Consider the following 22,516-nt stretch of genomic DNA (forward strand, 5'->3'; position numbering starts at 1 on the left):
CTAAGGCTTCATAGTTCTGTGGCTCTGATGTGCCAGGCCATCGGATCCACACCATCCAGAAGATCCGGTTTCCCCGTGCCTCTCCCTGGCTAGAGGCAGAGCCCCTCTAACCCTGGTTATTATTTTTTTCCTGGGCATACATGGTAGAGGTACCTTCAAGGGGATCAGACAGATCATACCCGGGAGCTTGGTCATGTGAGGCTGAGGCTACCTTCCCTTTACTGGAATTCCCTTGGTTAGTGTTTCCCTCCTTGAGTGGATGTGACCACGCTGCCAGGACAGAAGTGGGTTTCCCATCCCACCTTCCTATGTCTTCCCCATGGTCACACAGAAAGAATCACAGGCCAGCCCGTGGGCTGTACCCTCTCTCTCTAGCTGGAGGATGTTGGGCTCTAACTTTGGGGCCTGTGACTCGCATGGGTGCTGCACTGATCATCCTCACTGTCCTGGTTCAGGGCAAATTTGGAAAGAACGTCCAAAGGGATTCCTCTAGGAAACAGATTCAATCAGCCCCTCCCCCCAACCGATTCGGGAAAAAATACCCCTTTGCTGGAAAATGGAAAAAACTCTTTATTAAGCAAGAAAACCTAAAGAATATTAAACAATAAAACTTCTTGCTGCTCCAAAAGAGAGATAAACTCAGAAAGTCCCCTCCCCGGGCTGCAGTTCCGCTCACTCAGTCTCTTATCGGTCCCTCCGGCACTGGAAATGCTGCGGCCCAGGCCGGGCCTGGTGGGCCACAGGTGTGAGCTGCCAGTGCTCTTCTGGGTGCTCAGTCCAGAGCAGGTTTGAGCAGGTCTGAAGAAAAGAAAAAGCCACAGTCCAGGGAACTTCTTTGCCTCAGCTAGCTAAAACTAACTAAAAGCAAAGGACAGCTCTGAGGGTAAGTGAGCCGAAGCAGGGTATTTTCCTGGCGGGTGGGTTTAGTCTCCACAAGCTGGTGGCCAAGCTTGCGGAGACCACAGGGTACCCTCCTGATCCTAGGGGATCTTCACCATCACTCCCTTGGATCCTCACTCTTCCCCAAAAGGTTGGGGCATCCCCTAAGGGTAGTCTCTACTTATCAGGACGTGCTTTTCTAGTCTCTCTCTTACCCAAAGCTGGGCTCTCCCCCAATAGCTGGGGTATCCCATGAGGGCTGAGAGAGTAGAAAAGACAGGAATAGGGCAGAAATTTTCCATCAAACGATGGCATGTTTATAAGTATAGGGGAGAATCTAATATTTTGCAAGAAGCCCCTGACACCCATGCACCTCGTTGAAATTTAGCTGCGTTGGGCTCCTCCCCTGTAAGTTCCCCTGTGGCTTCTGTGAAGCTCCCTGTCCCCTCTGTCCCTCGGTCTTCCCAAAACCCTACCCTATCCTCCCTTGGGGATGGTGTTGGCCACAGCACCCCAAGCACCCCGCTGGACACTGTTCAGACCTCTTGAGGGAACTGCAGTGCACTCAGCACTCCTTTCCAAGGTGGTGATGGCCACACCGCTTGGAACACCCTTTCCTGCCTGGACCCTTCTTCTCCGGCCCCAAGTTTCCCGCCAGCCCCACCCCTTCCGCAGAGGCCCCTGCACGAATCGCGTGTGGGGCCAGTGCCCTTTGTTGGAAGGTGGGGTTGGACCATCCCCCATTCCTTATTCCGGCTCCTCCTCTGGGGGGAGGATCGCCTATGGGGCCTCCCGTCAGGGGACCCTCCTTCTTGGGAGATCACCCTCTTTTATGGAGAGACCTCCTTCGGAGGAAGGTGGAGCTGGAAACCCAGACCTGGAATCCTCCATTTTGTCTCTCCCTAGGATGGCGGCGCCCAGGTTCGTCCCCTTATCGACACCCCATAACACTTGCGGCAGTCGCCAAAGTAATCATATTTCTTCTTATGAACTGAACCAATTATGAATTCAATTTGCATTTAATTTTTGGAAGAATCTCTCAGAGGCCCTTGCCCTTCGAAACCTTTGTGGAAACTGTTCAAGATCATTAACCTACAAGCGTCCACAGTTGAGATAAATAAAAAAAGGAACCAAAAAGAACAATTTAGAACATGTTTTAAGTATAGAAAAAAGACACATGAGGCTACTCTTTGCCCATCAAAGTCAAAAATTTGTTTCACCTGTAAAAAGAAAGATCACATAAGAAAAAACTGTCCAAAGTAAAAAAAAAACAACCTACCATCTTCCTAATGAAAATAAAAATAAACAGTTGAATTAATATAAGAACAAAATTATTCAAGAGTGACTGCCCAAGTTGCCCATCCATTTCCTCAATTATACCCTACCAAATGTTCCTTTTAATTTCAATATTGTTTTAAAGTTTTCACAGTATGCTTTGGAAAAAGAGTTCATTAATTTACCTTTAGACCTTCTTTAAACTTCATGATCTTTGTTGATTTTTGTTTAACCATTTTCCCACATTCCCAACTAAATTTCTTGAATAAATATTGTTCATTATATTCTTGATACTTTAAAATAATCTGCTTAAGAAGTTATATATTATAGAGAGAGGATTCATTCTGTCCAGTTAATACCCACAGTAGCATAAAATAAAATGAGCAAGACCACATCTCCATTTGCTGATCACATCCTACAGGAGGAGTGACCTCCAAAATCACTTTCAAACCCCAGAAAGCCAGAACCTGCAGATTCCTCAGTGATTCATGCTTCAAGCCCAGTTTTACTTCAAGATAATTCCACTGCAATTTCTCCTCTGGACCCTGATTCCGTATATAATAACTTTGTACATTTTATATTAAGTTTCTTGTGTGAAGAAGATCCTTACCCCATGCGTTATGGTCATGAGTAGTTCATTTTTTCCTCATAATTTTTGAACTCTTTTCTGTTGCTGTAATAATTTGTCACATGCTAAAATCTGTTATATGATAGATTATGTATATGATATGCTACGTAATCGATTCATTAATTTGTTTTAAACCCCAGAACCGTCCTCCTTTTTGGAAAAAGACACAGGGAGATATAGTGGTGTGTTTTGCTTTGAATCCATGTTTGCCCCCTGTTCTCCTGCCTAATCCACTCCCTGTCCCTGTTGCCAATTTTCCCAAGTCCTTCCCTAACCTCCTCCCTTCCAAGCTGTCAATCCTCCCTATCCCTACCCCTTTCTCCAGAGAGTTCAGTGTCTGTCTTGCTGCCCTCGATACCCCACTCCTTACTTTGTATTATTCCCCTCCCCTGTTTTCCCTGATAGGCTCATAAGCTCTTTGCCCCACCTTATATTCCTCCCTTTCCATATCCTCACTGGTTCACTTTCCTACACCCGCCTCCTGAGTTGCTGTATAAAACCTTCTGTTCACCCCCCACCCCAGTCTTGCTGGGGAGCCCAGGAATAAATCCATGTTGTTCTACACCCAGACCCGTGTCATCACTGTCTGTCCCTGCGCCAGAGCTGCCGATAACTGGGAATTGCAGAGCTCGCAGGGGGACAGTCACGCCTGTGCCACAGCCGTCCAGCACGCCCCGCACACGCGCGCTGCAACACTCCTGGTTAGGTGGAGAAGTCCGAGCTGAGCCCAAAGGTGCAGATGGAACAGCCGTGCACAGGAAGGCTCGGTGGGAAGGATGATCCAGGACCCGTAGGCCTGGCAGCCTGAGCTCGCTCCAGGGGAAGGCCTCGGAGCAGATCCTCCTGAGTGCCATCCCATGGCACGTGCAGGGAACCCGGGCATCTGCTGGAGGGTGGGAAAGCTCTGCAGAGGGACGGGGGCAGCTGGGGCCCCTGACGGGGTGTTGAGGGCTTCTGTGCCGGAGACTGGGGGTGTTGGTGTTGGTGGGGTGTTGGGGAAGGAGTTGTCTGGAAGGTGAGTGGTTTAGGTTGGAATTTGAGTCAGTTTGAATGCAGCATCTCTGGTTTGGCACAGCTTTGGTTACGGAGGGCAGAAAGAATATTTGTGATTTTTCCTCTTCATGGTCCTGATTCTCCTGCAAAGAACAAGAGGGGAGAGCTGTACTTTACTGGACAATTCGATATCTCTACCAGGGGGAGGATTAGCCTTTTTTCCTTCAATTCATTTGTTTGGGCTACTTTTGTAACACTGAGTGGACTTTCATTTCTTGAGATCTTTTATTCCTTAAGATAATTAGGGTATTATCATCCCTTCATAGAAAACCATTTGCAAACCAAAGAAAGGCCCTTGGTTTTGCCCTTGTTTTGTGTAGTGTTATGTTCTGTAAAGTGACCCTCAATGGATGAGGTTAAGGCAAATGAGTTGCTGCTTTGAGATGGGAAGCAAAATTCCAAATCTTCTTTTCCTCAGGCTATCCCAATTAATTTGGGAAGTTTGCAGTGTTTTGGAACTACTTGAGTTGAGCAATGGGAAGTAAAGCTTTCCTGAACTGAGGATTCTTACTTGCCAGATTCTTCTGTGCCTTCGCTGCTAAGGTGTTTTTGTGCTGAAGGCAATAACTTCAATGAGAAAATAATTTCAGCATGGAGTAAGAGCTTCTGACAGAGACCAAGTGTTGCCAGCAGTTGCTCCAGGTGCTCCTGCCAAGAGCCCCTGCAGGCAGGAGCACAGCCCCCCAGTGCACGTGGGTTTGGCTCCCTCTGGCACAGAAGCCCCCCAGGGGCACAGGTCTCTGGGGCAGAAGACAGGGCACCAGCGCTGCCAGGGCTCGGGGGGTGGCAGGTCTGCTTGGGCAGGGACTCTGCCTCACCTGCTGGTGTCAGCGCTCCCCGGGCCCCAGGGGTCAGAGCAGCATTCGTGCCCTGACCCACACATTCCTTGTGCGTGCCACACCTGCGGGTTTAGGATGGCCACCAGCTGGGACATGTCTCAAGGAGGCAGTGCCAGCTTCTGTGGAAGGCCCTGTGCACTTCCCAGCTGCGGGGGCTCCTGCTGCCCTGAGCCCGCAGAGCAGGGCAGCGTTTGCTGATGGTTTGAGCCGTTCCTAAAGACTCTGTCAGCCTGTCTTGGACACTTGGGGTGACGGATTCCTTCTAACCTGGCCATCTTGGGTGGGCTGGAGGCGGCCATAGCGCAGGGGGCAGTGTGTGCAGGGGCCCTTTGTGACATGCTACAGCATGGTCACCATGGCATGGAACAGCGTGTCAAAGGACCCTTTGTGACACGTGGTGACATAGGAGCTGGCGGTGACAAGGCCATTCCACAGTGCTCCAAGCACTTGACAGGACAGGACGAGACAGAGCAGTGCTGTGAGGAGCCCCCACACAGCGCACTCGTTCGTGTCTGACCTGGAGCTTTTCGAGGTGTTATTACTGCAGCTGACCTCAAGGCCAGACCACAAATCCAGCCACTGACATGGAGCAGAGACCCCCAAGAGTGCCCAAGCTGGCCTGGGTGGAGGAAGAGGAAGAAGGCCCTGGAGCTGCCCCTGCACAGGAGACTGAAGAAGTTGTGCCATTCAAGCAGCTGCAGGAGGGTGAGTGGCAGAGCTGGGCTGCTGGGCTGCAGAGTTAGTAGCTGCAGCCAGCTTGGCCTCGCCCCATCCCATCCCATCCCATCCCATCCCATCCCATCCCATCCCATCCCATCCCATCCCATCCCATCCCCTGGGGACATGCCCATGGACAGGATGGAATAGGGGCCGGGCAGACACCCCACAGCCGTGCTCCATGCCCTGGGGCGTCGCAGGGCTGTCCCTGCCTGGGCAGCGCAGGGCTGGGCTGTGTTCTCCGGCCTCTCCCGCAGCCCCTCAGCTCGGGCTGCGCTCGCTCTTTGCCAGGTGCAGCCGTGGAGCGCACACAAGAGCAGAAACGCACCCGTGGCCGCTTCCGCAGAACAGCGCAGGTACCTGCAGCCATCCCCACCTGGGCTGGGCCTGCTGGCACTGCTCAGCCAAGCACCACGCTTGGAGCATTCCGTAGAATATCCCTGGCTTCCTGCCCTTCTCCTACAGCTGGTTTGCAAATTCATGAAGAGGATCCGGGAGGAAGAGACCACCATGGGCACAGGGCCCAGAGCATATTCGCACATCTTCAAAACCCAGACCTGTGCTGCCCTGGCTGATATGCTGGTAGAGGAGGGCTTTTCCAATCCAAAGCAAGTAAGCAGCCTGTGGCCAGGCTTTGAGCCTCCCAGGAATTACTCGGCCTCCCAAGCCACATCTGCTGCTCCCTGGAAGCCTTTGAGGCCATGGCAATGTGGTGGCAAGGGAAGCACTTCTCTGGGGCAGCTGGGCACATTCCTCCCTCTGGCAGCTTTCCAAATTTCCTCGTGCCTTCTCCAGGTGCCCGCCATGGTGAGGTACATCCACCAGTGGCTCGAGGCCAACCAGTTTGCTGAGCACAGGCTGAACAGGACCCTGCTGGATCTCACCGAAGAACGGCCCGCTGACGTAGTCATGACGCTCCTGCGTGTGGCCCCATTGTGTGACAGGTATGGGGCCCACCTGCCCAGAGGGCTCAGGGCTCCCCAGCCCATCAGCCTGTACAGCCTGTGCCAGGTGTCTGACCAACAGAGAGTCCCAGGGCCCTCTGGCTGCTCCCTTTGCCAGCCCTGGCACGTCAGCCCCCGAGCCTGCTGCTCCCTCGCTGCCCCTCAGGGGCCCGTCCCTACAGGGCTGGGCTGCCTGAGTGCTACTGGTGAGGGGCAGTGGGCAGAGGCAGGGCTGGCAGCCAGCTCAGGTCCCCACTGCTGCCCAGGCCACGGTGCTGTGTCTCAGACCCCCCTGAGACAGAGCTCTGACCCCACAGAGCTGCTTTGACCATGTGGAAGAGCATCATGTGTTCGCCCAGGACTGCAGAGCCGGCCATGCTCGTACTCCTCGATGTGCTGGGCAGCTGGCCAGAGCACAGCACGTGCACCTCCGATGGGGACAAAACGGGTGTCTTTGTCCTGGCTGTGAGTTTCTGCAACTGGCCTTTGCTGGCCCAAGGCCATCTCTCCAGCAGCTCTCCATCCTCCCTCCCTCACGGCGTCTCCCTGCCTCAGGCGCTGGGCTGAAACCTGGCCTTGGGGCAGCTTCAGGGCCACCAGGCCCGGTGCTCCCCTGTGGCTCTCCAGGCCTCTCCCTCCCGTTCTCGGGCCCTGCCACACGAACACCTCGGCACTGAGCGCTGTCTCGGGCTGCTCTGTCCTTTGCAGGCAACTGTGCTGATGTGGAAGATCCTCCAGCTGCCCTGTGTCCCACATATGGTGACTGTGTATCTCCCCCACCTATTGGTGCATCTGCTCTTCCAAGTGCTCTTCAGCACTCTAGATGTGCCAGAGGAGGTCAATACCTTCTGGAAGGGATGCCAGCAGCAATATGGCCTTGACACCAGCCCCAACAGGTGCTCCATGCCAGTCCTCCTGTCCTTGCCACATCCCTGGGCAGGAGCCAGTGCTCCCAGCATGACCCGGGCTTTGCTCTGCACACAGGTTTGCAGTGCAGACCCTGAAGTCCCTGCTCTGCCAAATGCAGCACGAGGATGTGGTGGTGGCAATGGAACACAAGTGTGGCTGGGACAAGCTGCTGTGTGCTGACACCTACCACCATGCCGTGGGTCTGCTGGCCAAGTGAGACCCCCCTTCTCCCCGCTGCCTCTGACATTTGTGCTCTGTGCCTGGGGTGCCCCATACAGTGCCTGTGGTCACGGGCCAGAGGACCTTGTCACCCAGGGACAGCCAAGCAGACTGGAAAAGGCTGGGAGAGGAGGGTTCCCACAAGGAGCCGCCTCCCAAATAGCCCAGGGGCCCTTGCAGGATGCTGGGAAAGACCAGACCTCTGTGAGTCAGTCCTGGGAGAGGTTTGTCCCCCTGGCCCACAGTCTTGGTTACTTTGTCTCCTGCCAGGGAGATGTCCTGTGTCTCCATCCCCTTGTGCTCCCGGATCGCTCGCTACCTGCTCCGGCTGCTCAGCACACAGGAGCCACGCTGGGAGCTGCCCTCCCTGGCGTTCTTTGTGGAGGTGAGCCTGAAGGCCAGCGCTGCCTCGCTCAGCTGCCTCCCAGCTCTCTGCCCTCTTGTAGCCACAGCTGCCTGGGACGGAGCCCGCGCCCTGTGCTGCTGCCTGGGCTCAGCCCTGTGCAGTTCTGGGCTCCTGCTGGCTGGTCCCCTGTCACTGCCCTGTGCCTTTCAGGTCCTCAAGTGCCTGGACATGACTGAACGCGGTGCTGACAGAGTCCTGCAAATCTTGTCAAGGCACCTGCAGAGCGGGTGCAGAGAGAAGTGTCACCTGGTGCTCAGAGCCCTTCTTGATCTCATCAACAATCCCTTGATGGTGAGAAGGGGGCAAGGGCTGAGGCTGTGCTCAGGAATGCAGTCACTTGGGCTTGGCTGGGCTTTGGGCACTGGGCCAGCTGCTCCCAGCTCTCCTGCCTCCTGCTTCAGCTGCCCAAGTGCTTCAGAACAGCCCTTTGGCCTCTAGGCCCTGCGGCAGCAGGATGGCGTTTCACAAACTTGTGTTCCGCACAGAGCAAAAAAATGTGGAGCCTGACTGAAAGTCTTGTGGAGCTCCTCTGGGACGCAGATGGAGAGATAGTTAGCATGACAGCCATGCTCCTCAACTTTATCATCTTGGAAAAGGACATGCTGATACCCAGCTCTATCGCACTGCAGCTGGTTGAGGCTCTCCTGCCACTCCTTGACCACGTAAGGCTCACTGCCCCCAGCCATGGCCACTGGCTGCTGCCCGGACACTTTGTGCCCTGCGGATTTGCAGGCCTGCAACAAGCTGAGCTGCATACAGCCGATGCTGAGGTCTTTTTTTCTTCCCTTCATACAGGACAATAGCCAGGTGCAGCTGCTCTCCATAGTGCTCCTTGGAACATTGGTGACTCTTCCACAAGAAAAGGAAAAAGAGGCCCTGAAGAGACACGTGCACCAGAGCCTGCTGCCACTCTTCTTCCACTGCCATGATGAGAATCAGCGAGTGGCACAGGTGAGGACTCCTGGGCTGCTGCTGTTCCCCTGGCAGGGGCTGGGCTGCCTCCTGCCCTGGCGCCTCGTGGGCTGCAGCCTCCTCCAGGCCCTGGCACAGGGACACAGGTCCTGCGCCCTGGGCTGTGGGGCCATCTCCACGTCTCTGCTGCTCTCCAGGCTTCTCAGGAAACGCTTCTGTGTGCGGCCGAGTTCCTGAAGAGGACGGAACTTGAAAAGCTGGTGAAGAGCAAGAAGCTGTGGAAGTTCACTGAGTGGCTGGTAAGGAGGGCCGGGAAGCCGCAGCCCCAGCCTGGAGAAGCCCCCTGAGCGCGGTGCTCGGTGTGCAGGCTGGCAGCTGTGCCCCTGCCCGCTGCTGCAGCCCGAGGCCGTGCCGGCTCCTGCGGCCCGAGCCGGGTGCCGATGGAGCCCCGGCCCGGCGGGGCTGCGGGGCGGCACCGCGGCTCCCCGGGCAGCAGCCGGCCCTCTGCCCCCTCCAGAGCCCGGCGCCGGCGGCTGCTGGCCGCGCCTCAGGGCTGTGCGGGCAGGGGAGGCCGGGGCTGGCGCGGAGAGCGCCCGGCCCAGGGGCTGAGCCCGCGCCAACCCTTCCCTGCTGCCGCTCTCTGCAGCTGGCAGAGGACAGGAGCAGAGTGGCCGAGCACCTGCGCCGGGCCCTGCCCTACCTGCAGAACCTACAGCAGCCCCTGCGAGAGGCGGCCGTCAGGTTCATGGGTGAGCCAGGAGCCCGAGCTCCCTCCCCGCCCCGCCGCAGCTCGGCCCCAGCCCCGGGCCGGTGCCGCGGAGCCCCGCCTGCCCTGGGCGCTGCTGCCGCCCTCTCCAGCCGTGCCCTGGGGCGGCAGCGAGCGGCGAGGGCCCGGCCCGAGCCCTGCCGGGCCAGGAGGCCGTGTGGGCACAGGGCTGGCAGCGCCGCTGGCAGGGAGCTGTGCCGCTGGGCCTGACAGGCTCTGTGTTCCCAGGGACGGCCGGGCAGTACCTGAGGGGGAGGACCAAAGAGCTCCAGCTCATCTCTGAGGGTGAGTGAGGGCAGCGGGCTGCCAGCGGGGGCTGGCGGGGGAGCTGGGAGCCCTGCCCCGGCTGCGGAGGGCTCTGCTCCCTGTGCGGACCAGGGCCGGCGTGGGCAGAGCACACAGAGGTTTCAGGGCACCTGGGGGATTCGTGGCCAGCAGCTTCGGGCTGATCCAGCTGGTCCCTGCTCCCTTCTGTCCATGGCCAGAGCCGGCTGGGATGGCCCTGGCACAGAGTCTCCTTGGGTCCCCTCAGATGCGGGAACTGACCATGGCTCTGTTCCTCTCTCTTTCAGCCCTTGAAGGCATGGCCAATGACATCAGTGTCGCCGTCGGAAGCCTGGCAATTCAAACATTGTACGTCCTCCAGGGAACAGAGAGAGCTCCATATTCCATCTTTGGCAACCTGCATGATCGGCTCTGCAGGGCATGGAGGAGACGGCCTCGTCTGTCGGGGCTCGGCTGGCTGCGCTGCTGGAGCTCTGCAGAGAGCTGATCCCAGAGATTCTGTCTGCTGGGGCCACCTGAGCCAGCAGGAATGTTTAATTTCTTCAAGATTGTTCTTTCCTTGTTTTTGTTTTTCTTTAGAATATAAATATAGGATGTGTTGTAATAGACAGACTCCCAGGATCTTTCTTTTGCTGCCCAGGCTCTGCAGGGCCATGGGGAAGAGGGAGAAAAGGGTTCCTGGGCTCAGGAAGCTGCCCAGCCTTGCAGGTTTGCAGGGAAAATGGCCAGAAGCCCCTTGGCCTTTGGTGGTTCTGCTGAAGCCTTTGTGCTGCTGACAGAGCAGATGGGCAGGGGCTGGAGCTGTGGGGATCTCTGTGAGACCGGTGCCTGGAGATGGCCACAAGCCCTGTCCCAGGCAGGAAGCGCCATCTGTGTCCTCCTGCCCGTGTGTTGCTGGCTGGATTGCTGAGGGCTCCCAGGTGCCTCTTGATGGGGCTCCTCTGGAGCTCCTGTGGGGCTGCGGCGCTGCTGCCGGGCAGGTTGGCCGGGCTGGGGGAGACCCTGAGGGGACGGGGCCACAAAAGGATGAGGGGCTGCGGAAGCCCTGACAGGACAAGGCAGTGGGAAGGCACTGGGGGGACGTGTGAGGGAGTGGGTAACGCTGGCTCAGGGAGGAAAGTGGGTTGGAGCCAAAGAGACCACTCACCCCGATGTTCGTGTGGCAAACAGAGCACGTTTATTCTCAAGCCCTTCCTTCTAAGGGCCTTTGAAAAACACAGTCTGGATGATTTCACTGGTTTCACAGCTTCAGGGGCTGCAGTGGTGTTATGGTTTGATATTGGTATAATGTTAGTGTTTTTTATGAAAATGCAATTTTTAAACTGAATGCTGTGAAATGCAATTGGGAATAGAGTAAAGCAGGCTTAAGCTTAATAATAAGAAAAAAATTTTATTAAACTCTTACTATTATGTTATTCTAAAAGTGGGGGGGAAAAAGAAGAAAGAAAACACACATAATTTAAAATGAAAAGTTTTTAAAGTATTTTTCATTTCACTACTAAAGTTTAATAAATTACAGTGAGACACAATTTGGATTTTAATTAGGTTTCTATTTTTTAGATAATTAATATTTGGTTTATTTGTAGGAAGATAGCAGGTTTTTTGTGTTATAAATTTTTTAAGAAATATAGTTGTTATATTTTGTGTTTTTATGTTACTATATGGCACTGCTTGGAGAAAAAACTTTGCTAGTGGTTACTTTTTCTTTTTTATGTACAGTGCCTTCACTACTAATGTATGGATGGACAGACTGTTTTTAGGATTTTTCTTTTCACGGATGCTTTGCTAAGAGGGGAAAGAATAACAGTTTAGTTTTTTATTTTTGGGTCTAATAGTCTTCTCTATTTTTTCCTGGGGCTGAGGGTATAAGAATAGAGATTTTCTTCTTTTCTTTTTCTGTGAAGACAGGGGGCACTATTATAAACTTTTTAAACTTTGTTTTGTTTGCTTTACTTCTGTCTTTTTTTAGTTGAAGCATGGTTTTTTTTGCTTACTAGCATTTTTTTTTAAATATAGGGTTTTTGTGGAGGAGAAGATTAGTTTAGTTTGTGGCTATTAAGAAAAAGTTTAGCTAAAAGTTACTTTATCATCTTTTTTTATTTAGAATTTTTCTTTCTAACATTTTAGGTCTTAGGCTGTCTTTCTTCTTTTTTTTTCAAACTAAAGAGGAGAAAAATTTTATAAAGCTTTCATTTTTTAGGAAGGGTTAAAAGTTTTGATTCTTAGAGATGGCTTGCTGCTCAGGCTTTAGTTTTTATAGGTGTTTGGGTACTTTGCGGCTCTCTTGCTCTTTTCTTTTTCTGTGGTGAACTGCTGATAAAATTATTGTTGTCTTTTTTTTTTTTCTTGGGAGAGAGAGAGACTCTGGGGGGAATGGAGATATTTTAGATTTCTTTACTCTTTTATCTGTAGGGGGCTAGTTTGGTTCTAGTTTTTTTACTTTTGGGCTTACTTCTGAAGGCTGCATGGCTTCTCCCCTCCTCCACCCAACTCCTGGCCGGGCAGGGGAGAGTTTTGCACTGACTGCTGACTGGAACTTAAGAGCGCGAGTTCTCCTGGGAATTTTGTTTTTAACTCTTCTGTGTTCTCAGAGGCGTGTCTATCTTTAATTGGTCAATGTTTAAATTGACTTTTTCTTTTCGGAAAAACTTTTTTTCTGTGTTAAACTATGACAAGTGGGAGCCCGGCTGGGCTCTGCCCTGGGGCCATCCTGCAGGGACAGCTGCAAACAGGGAGCATTCCCTGCCACAAAGAGCCAAGCCAGGGCTGCAGGGCAGCTGCTCCAGCCCCGACTGCACTGCTGAGTGCTGTGCTCTGGGGCTGGGGCTCCCCGCACAGGGGACTGCACTGCTGTGCCAGAGGAGACAGAGAAGCTGCAGCATCAGCCTAACCGAGGTGGGTGCGTGGGCTGGGAAGAGTGGGGAGGCTCAAGGGGATTCACAGAGCTCATCCTGCTGCACAGATGAGGAAAAGGGAGTGGGAACTCAGCAGTGAGGAGAGCTGGGGGCTGGAGAGCAGCTCTGAATGACACTAAAATCCCACCGGAGCTCTGAGACATTGCTACTCCTCAGCCAGTGACAGGATGAGTCCCTAAGCCTGGGGCTCGGCCTTCCTCATGGTGAGGGGCACCAAGGAAGGCAACAGTGTGATGGAGACTGGAATGGGCTGGGAGCTCACTGGGGGAAAATAGGGAGCAGTTGGGAAGTAAAAAGGGGAGAGAAGCGTTCAGGGAAGGGCTGAGCTACAGCTTGAGCAAGCTGCAAATTGTCATTTGGGGTCATCCCAGATTGAGTTAATTTCAGAAGTTATTGAACAAGTTTATTTCTTGGGTGGTGCCATGTTTTCCCTTGGAGGTGTACACTCTGCAGACTTGAACTGTGTTGCTGAAATGCTCAAGCAAGTCTGTGCTGCTGGGCACCCCATTTCTCCTTTGGCTGATTGCAGCCCGGTGCTGAGCTCCAGCAGAGCCCTGGCAGGGCCCAGAGCAGCCTCAGCACCCGCAGAGCCCGGCTGCAAGGAGAGAAACCAGAAACCACCCGTCAGCTGAAGGCTGCTGTCCCCTTGTCCCAGCTGCCCACAGAGCCCAGGCCATGCTGGCTGTGCCCAGAGCTGTGCCCAGAGCTGCCCATCACTGCTGCCTTTGGGAGCAGAGCAGGAGGGCAGGACATTCCCAGCCTGCAGCCAGCCACGGCACATCCAGCCCTCAGCAGCTGCCCAGAGCAAGAGACTCCTTGTGCTTGTTGCCATCTCCCCAAAGCTCTGACCCCACCATCCCCAGCAGACAGGACTCACCTCACACCATCCATTGCTGTAAGAAAAGCTGGTCCCAAATGATGTCCTCAGCCTTCTCCAAGGGCACGGCCCATCCACGCCACAGCTGCTCCCAAGCACTTCATGATCCAGACTGGACCTTACATAGAACGCTTCCTCTAGAAAAACAAACAACAAACTGTTGAGAAGAGATTAGAGACAAGGGGAAAGAAGAAAAAAACTCTTTATCTCTGTCAAGGCTCTGAGGAAGGCCCAACCCCTACATGCTATGGAAAATCTTACCCAAAGGGGATGAAACGTAAACTTTAAGGCATTTAGAGATTTTGAGGAGCTAAGAGAAATAAGCCTTACTAGATTTAATTAAAATAATAATAATAAATGAGTAGGCCTTGATGAAGTTAGGAGTTAGTAGTTAACTAGTAATTAATTGCTTGTCAGCAGAATGTTTAGTTAGCTGGGTTTTTAATGAAGAATATAGAAACTGACAAATAGCTTTTAGGAACATAAGACAATTGTGGGCCTCCTCTGTTCTGAAAACCAATTGAAGACAAGGAATGGGAGTTCTACCAAGAGTTCATTTGTCATACTTGCATTGAAAAGGTAGAAAGGTCAGAATGAGGAAGACTTCATTTACTTCCTCATTTTGGGACCCCTCCCCATGAAAGGGACCACCGACCCATTTCAAGGGACAAACTACACATGCTTAACAGCTTTTGGAGTGATTAGTGTACGAAGCGGGGAATGGGATGTACTAAAATGATGAATATGTATTTCTATTTTGTGTATTCAATACTTGTATGGATAAAAAGACTCTGTAATCACCTGGAAGGTGCGGTGTGTATTTGGGAGCTATCCCGCACGCTGCCCGGCGTCGAATAAACATACACTTTCTAACTTTAAACTGTTAGAGAGTTTTTGTCCGTCACAGTTGGATATCAATACTAGATCAATATCCATATTTTTTTAATAAATCATTTTGGCGAGCCAGCCAGGAGGACTGCTCTCTCTGGCCGTGGGGCCGGTGGGGTCCAGGACCCCTCTGGGCGCCCACCCAGAAATTTCTGGGAAGAGGGATCCTGCGATCTCGCTGACTACCCGGGGAAAGACCAGAACCTGCTGGACTATGGACAAGAGGTATGTTTATATTTGGGGGAAGGTACCTTATTATATAGGCAGTTAAAAAGACACGAGAGACGTCTCGTATTGAGGTTGGTAGTCTGTGCCTCGTAGAGGAGGGAGCAGCACCAGAAGTTTTTTAGTCTGTGTCTCGTAGAGGAGGCAGCAGCACCAGAAGTTTTTTAGTCTGTGTCTCGTAGAGGAGGCAGCAGCACCAGAAGTTTTTTAGTCTGTGTCTCGTAGAGGAGGCAGCAGTACCAGAGGTTTAGCAGTCTGTGCCTCGTAGAGGAGGCAGCGGCTGTGGTGTTGTGGATTTGGATTGGAGCAGGGGTGGCTCTGATCTCAGTTTGTAATTTGTAAGGTGTACCTTAGTAATCCATAATTTGGGTGGTTAGTCTGAACCTTGGGACACGAAGCGTCCTGCTGTGACAATTTGAGTTGTGGCCCCGAGCGCTGTATGTGTGTATTGTAACCGGATCCATGTTTGTTTAGTGAGTTTGTGATTTTGTGTGTTTAGGCTGTGGAAAACTATTTGAGCATTCTATTTGTTGTGGTTTGTAAGAGTTAGTGTTGTGAGCATTATAATTTGTGTGATTTGGCGTGTGTTATTAATTTTTGTAAGTGTTTTTAGGAGCTTTGTGAACTTGAAGTTGTAAGAGGTTTGTGAAATTGTTATTTGCTTTGCAAAGAAATACTGACCTTTGGGAGTGCAGACTGATTTAAAGTATTTGCATGGTGCTTAGATTGTGTGTATTTGTGTGAATTTGGGCAGCGTGCGCTTTTGGCTGTGAAAATTTTATTTGATATGTTGTTGGATGAAAAGCTTTGTAAGTTGAATTTTTGTTTTATAGCTAGAGGGTGAAGTGAAAAGCCTAAAATACTTTTAAGATAGTCCTGGTGATTAGGAAGTCATTTGTCTCCCAGATAACTAGAGGAGAATTCAGGCTCTGTGACCTCAGGATACATTTTTCAACTGCCTGGAAAACCCCAGGTTTAGCGGGTGAGTGTTTGCTGGTAGTTTATTCCTCCCTCCCCTTCACTCCTTGTTGAAAGGTTTGTGTTGTGTTTTGACTGAAGTTTGTGTGATTTTAGCAAGACCTTGTTAGAACATTTGTTGAATGTGTTCGGGGCTGTGAAAAACCCCAGGGTGTGTTTTTGTGAGCCTAAACTATTAGAATTTAGGTCCTCCTGGAAAAAGAGAAACCTGGTTTTGCAGCTGCGAATACGCAGCTGAACTTTGCATTTTGTAACATTTTCAATCAAAGGGTGAGAGAAATTTGGTCAGAAATCCAAAAATTTTTAGAACAGGCTATAGCAGTGGTTCACACAGCTCTCAGTGCAGTGTGGAGTCACGAAATTTCGGTCAAAACTGAACTGACAGTTTGTAAGATTTCCATTTGTCCTTTGTTTACAGTGTGACAGGAGATACGCTTGGCTTTTAGCTGCAAACTTGCTACAGTGTATGAAAGGTTGCTTACAGTTTTTAAACAAATTTTTACAGTAATATACCCAGAGCAAAACATAACAGAGGATTTGATTTAATGAGTGAAGGTTTTTTTGTTGTTTTTTCTTTGTTTTTTTTTTCTTTTTCCCTTTTTCTTTTGTATAACAAGTTTTTCCTTAACAGCTGCTGCTCTGAACCTTGTTTTGAAGGGAGAAAAGGTGAAAATTAACTAACAATTTTTTTTATCCCTTTTGTTTGCTAGCATAGCTATATGACCAGGACCGGGAGAAACAGGAACCGAAAGCCTGGTTCAGGAATATTCCCCTGCACAAATAAAGATTGTTATTGTAATCCGTGGATTGTATTTCAGTGTGTAGTCTGTCAGGATTTGTGGGTCCGAAAAGGGTACAGGTGGCTAATACCTAAGACTGGAATTTGTGCTTTTTGTCATTCAAAAGAACAAGAGGCTACCCAGAAAGTTATACAAGTTTTGTTGGTGACTGGTCAAGAGGTTCCTGGTAGCAGTAAAATATTTGAATTGTTGGAAAACGGAGTTTCAGGAACTTTGAAGAAACCAGTGGAAATACTTAGAGTTGAGTGTGGCCAGCATATTTTTGTACCAGAAGAATACCAGGTAAAGCTTAAGAACTGGGATAAGATCAAAAGACGTTTTGAAAAAAAAAAACCTGAACATGGGGGCAAATGAGAGCAAAGAGATTCCTAAGGGAACCCCTTTAGGATGTATCTTAACACACTGGAAAGCGCTGGTGGGCTATGGTGGTAGTGAAACTAAAAGGGAACTTGTTAAATTTTCTACACAGTGGTGGCCACTGACCCCACTGCGCCAGCCCATTGCTCAGGGCTGGTGTCACTGCCCAGAGCCAGAGGGGAGCCCTTGCTGTGGGTCTGTGCCGTGGCCGCCTGCCCTGTGCCGCGCGGGCCGGTCAGGCGCCGCGGAACCTGCAGCAAACAGCAGGGCCAGGGCCAAGGCCAGGTCAGGCAGACAGAAAGGGGCAGTGCTGGGCACTGTTTGCATGGCAGCCCTCACTGGGACACCACACCTGGGTCACCTGGCCTGGCAGGTGCCATGGAAACCCCTGGCAGGGACTGATGGCACAGACCCTGGCACTGAGACGCTGCTGCTGGGCCGGGTGCTGAGCACAGGGCTGGGCACACAGAGATGCTTTTGTTCTTGCTGAGCTCCCACTGAGCCAAAGCCTGGCCTGCCCCTCCTCTGGCCACGCTGGAGAGGGGCTGGGGCTGCGGGGGAGCTTGGGAGGGGACACAGCCAGGACAGGTGACCCCCACTAACCCTGGGGATACCCTAGACAATAGGGCATCAAGCTCAGGGTATAAAGTGGGGGGAACAAGGAGGAAGGGGGGACATTTGGAGTGATGGCTTTTCTCTTCCTACGTAACACTTAGGCTGGAGGGGGCCCTGTTTCACCAGTGGGCAGGGTCAGCACCAAAGACACAGACACCAACTGAAGGAATTGTGTCATTTATATCATGCACAGCTGCAAAGAATCACAAAAGGATAAGCTCAGCAAAGCACATCATCATTAGCAAAGCATTACAAAAGAAGCTCAGCAATGCATCCAGTCATTGCTACCAGAGATTGCCTGGAGTGATTAAGGAAAGATCCATCACCAGTTAGCCTCAGGCTTTACCATCATCCACAGCCACACATCAGCTGGGGGAAGCCAAGGGCTGGAGAACCACTCCCAGACACTGGGAATTCCTGCAGGTGCCTCCACCTCTGCAAGCATTGAGGCTCCAAAGCTGTGAGAGGACCCAGCTTTTACACTGTTAAACAAACAAGCTGGCATCACTGCCACTGCGAGAACATCTGCTTTCATTCTCCTGACTGCTTTCTCCCAAAGCCTGGCCAGGGCTGAAGGAGGAACCAAGGGAGTTGACTTTGATCCTTCACCCCCAAACAAGGCCAGATGGGGCCTTGTCTGTTTCTAAATACAGAAAGATAAATCCATGTTTTATCAAGGAACACATACATTGATCATGTTGTTAATCATGCTTCCTTAATGAGTGGATACAAATACAACATTTGCTTGGAAGGTTCATCTAGAGGTGAGCTTTGCCTCAGGGCCTGTTCAGGCCTTGATCACAACCTGTTCAGGCCTTGGTACTTTGATCGGTCCTGAGACCTACAATCAACTACAACCTTTGTAATAACTCTTTCAGTAACACAGCTTAGATTTAGGTATTAGGCATAAAGGCATCTCCTCTTGTTCTACAATTAAGTGCAGTTTAAGTTCATTACTCAGAGCTATTCACGTTCCTTTTAAAACATGCCTAAATAGTTGCTGTTCTCTGTTCTTTATCAAATGCCTCTCTTTTCTTGAGACTGTCTCTTTTAAGAAAGGTCCCAATACTCCACTTCCCAGCACAAAGTGTCACAGCAACTCACCAAGTGCACACACTGCAATGATGACAGGCCCTGCCACGAATGCATTTCACAGCAGCCTCTAATTTGGCAGCCACGAAGCCAATCCCACCAAGAAGAATTTTCTTCTTTCTGCCACTCTTCTACTGCTCTTTCTGTCAAGGTGATTCCTGACTGTTGGCCTTCAAACCCATCACTGCTAGCAGTGCAACATCCCCGTCTCCTGATAGTCCAGGTTCCTCCTTGGCCAGCAAGCAGATAATCCAAGGCCATGCGGTTCTCTGGAGTCCCCATTTGTGTTTGTTGGAGCTCATAGGATGTGCTATTGGACATTTTAACAGTATCATTTACTACCTCTTCTAATAATCCATTCTGCTCATTCCTCTCAACTCCACGGGGCGGGGCAGCGCACATGGGGCACAGGGTGAACCAGAATCTCTTACTTTCTGAAACCCAAGGCACTCTTTGGGTGGAAAATGTACTCTGGGCCCTAAGTCTTCCGTGTGGTCGTTGCTGAAGGACCCTAAATGGGGGCCCTGCAGCTGGGAGCGGTGTGACACTGACCCTGACCAGCTGCAGCACCCCAAGTTCTACTGACATTGGGAGTGAAGGTAAAGCACAGAAATCTTCTGACTCTGTAGCCTCTATAACTGTAACAGGGTTTGGTTTCTCCTGACGGGAAATCTGAGTGAATCCTGTTGTTGCCCGTAAAGAGAACACAAAACAACCGAAGTCGTTTATGCGGTGCTTTATTGAGGGCCCTGGGAGCCTGAGGACTAATGACCAAAGTCAGAGCCCCCCGAGCTAACAAATCATTGCGTTTATATAGAGTCTATATCAATGATTGCTTAATTCAACACATATTTGTCAACGTTACACTCCAACAATCATTTATTTACAAATTAATCCTTGTTTAAATTGAACATTTTTTATGATCATAAATTCTCTTCACTCTGTTAGGTAAAAACAATGTATTCCCCCAAGATCTACCTATCCATCTTGTGAATAATGACATGTTCTACCACAGCCTACTCTTGGAATGTATTCTGAGATAAGTTCCTACCTCTCCAGTATTCCGTACTGCCCTTACCTAACAACTGTTTCTAACAACACATAGCCTATGGCCTACTAAGAATTCTAAGCCTTAGCCGAACTACTTCTACTAAACTTTTGCTAGTCTGAAATGCAACAAATCCCCTCTTTTGAGCATCCTTCCATCTTCCAGTTGCAAGGATGCTCAACCAGTAGTCTTCAGTCCGTCTTCTCGATTTACTGAAGGAGATGGAGGAGGCGTGGTACTCCTTGTCGTTGCGTTGATCAGTCTCCGGGTATGAAGTCGTTCTTTGCTAACGATCCCTGTCATACACTTGTAAGCTCCGAGCAAAACAAAGGTTAAAATCAGCAGCATTATCACATATTAAATTATTGACGAAATCCAACCAGAGACCTGGAGCCCCATAGAACTAAACACTTCCCCTACCCAATTGTGTTCTGCTTGTTGTTCTAATTTCTGGGTCCTATCCTCTACTTCTTCTAGCTGAGATATATCTCGTTCGACCTCGACTGTTACATTTGGAATATGGATACAACAATGATCAATTTTCTGATTTAAATGTCCACATACCCCATGCTCTTTTAATAGCAAAAAGTCCAATGCCATTCGGTTTTGTAAAGTCATCCTGCTAGTGGCTTGCAATTGTAAATTTAAATCCTTAAACCCCTTTTTGGTGGTGGCAGCTAATCTTTTGGTTTGCCCCATTAGCTTATATTGCATATCCCTATTCCGATAAGCTGCTATTGGTGAAAAGAGTGATTCCAGTGCCCATCCAAATTTTACACCACCATCAGGTTCATGCCACTGGTCTTCATCATTTATATTTCTTTTAATTTTCTATTTTAACCTTGATTGTTTCCACAACGGGCACAAGGTGGGAATTCCTAAAGTTACCTGAGTGACTGGTCCATCAATGGGCATATGTGTGGTCCATTCCCCGTGTCCCATTACCCATACCAAATTCCCTGGACTCCTAATGGTTGTAGACTTACAGCTGATGATTCTTGTACCGTTCTTATCTCCCTTAGTTTCTCCTCTTATGGTATGATTATATCCCCTACACTCGCATCCCCATTTTAACAAAACTCTCACTGGTACTAATCCAATCTGGGTCTCAGGGGTATCGCAAGTTATTACTCGAGTACAATTCCATATTTCCTTCTGTTCCCTAATCCGTCTTTTTGTAGTATGTAGATTCATTATGCTTGAATGAGTCTGATTCTTAGTCCCGCTCCATTGTACGCACCAATGAACTTCTCCCAAATAACTGTAGGTTTCTAAAAGGCCCGGTCACCAAATTGCTCCCCATTCATCTTCCAAGGACTGAGTTAGAGTAATATTTTAGCAAACCTCTTCTTCCTTTTCCCTTTCAGCTCTTAATGTTATTTTGCTACAGGGATGGTTTAATACTGGAGCAGATCCTGAAATAACACATTGATATTGTTGGATCGGAGTTTCTAACCATCCGTAATATCCTGACATCCCTTGACAATATTCCCTAGTTGTCACGATCCGCTTATAGTGGGGTGTCATGATGGTTCATTAGCCGATCCCAAAGTGCAAAAGACAAACAGCAGGGGACTATCAGTTTAATCACAACAGATGCACCTTTATTAAGGGCCAAAAAAACCCAATAAATGCGATAGTGGGGTCAGAAAAGAAATAAAAAGGAGAGAGAGAGAGAGAGAGAGAGAGATAGAGAACGGGGGATGGGAATAGCTACCAACACAGATGAGGTCCTCACTGGTCCGGACGATGGGGATCCGTCTTGTTATGTTGGGGAGAGTCTCCAAAATCCTGCCCAACCCAGGGGTCCAGTTATAGTCCACAGAGGGAAAGGGGGGAACATGCAGAACAATGAGAGTCTATTGAAATTGCTATGGGGGGAACAGGTGTATCTACAGAAAATCATCCAGGCTGAACAAACACAATAATGAATAAGTCCATTGAAGTTACTGGAGAAGAACAGGTCATGTCATTCCCCCCACCACCACTCTCTGTGGTAGGGGTCTCAGTCTCAGTCCTTGGGGAGAGGGTTCTTGATCTCCGTCTGTCACGGTGGTAACGAGGCAGATGAGGGGTTTTCAGTGAGAGACCACCAGAGTCACCCCAACAGTTCATTCAGCTTAAAGGTGGAGAGTGAAGCAGGAATTGCAGAGGGCTGCTCTGTGCCGGGTCCACGCTGGGTCTTCGCCAAGTCCTTGCCAACTTCTTGCCAAGTTCTTGCCGGGCCTCGTTCGGAACAGAACGTAATGGTGCAGCGGCTGCACCTGCACTGTTGCCTTCTCCAAGCCGGAACTGCAGTGGGGAAGGGAGTTCCTTCTCATGGCAATCGGCAGGCAAATGAGTGAGGGTCTTCAGATTGCCTCTTACACCACCCCGTGACTGACGATTGCCCTCAAGAGATCTTCAGCAGGGTTCTGTAGTGTCGTTGTGAAGTCTTCAGGACTCGTCTAGTGTTGGCAGCATATCCCAGAGAAGGGAAAGAAAAGAAAAAGAAGGGGAAAAGAGAATAAGGGAAATAGTAAAACAATAACAATAATTAGTATAAACTGAATCAATATTAACTGGAACAATTTTAATTGGAACAATTTTAATTGGAACAATTTTCTAATCAATAAACAATGAGTTGATTAAATAATATTAAAACAATTCTTTAAACTAATAAAACAATCTTTAAGAATTCAAATCAGGTTCTCTAAGTGACTAAAACAAACAATCTTCCAATCTTATAATTGCTTTGTGTCTATAGTCCTGGGGATGTCTATAGTATAAAGCACATCGGCCAAGTGGTGTGCATTAATTATAGCTGTCAATTTTGTTAATCGTTTTATCATTCTCCAATTCATAATAAGCAAGATTGCTGATAAAGCAAAGCCAATCAAAACTAAAATC

This window comes from Taeniopygia guttata, chromosome 16 (genome assembly GCF_048771995.1).
Source record: "Taeniopygia guttata chromosome 16, bTaeGut7.mat, whole genome shotgun sequence".
Lineage (NCBI taxonomy): Eukaryota > Metazoa > Chordata > Aves > Passeriformes > Estrildidae > Taeniopygia > Taeniopygia guttata.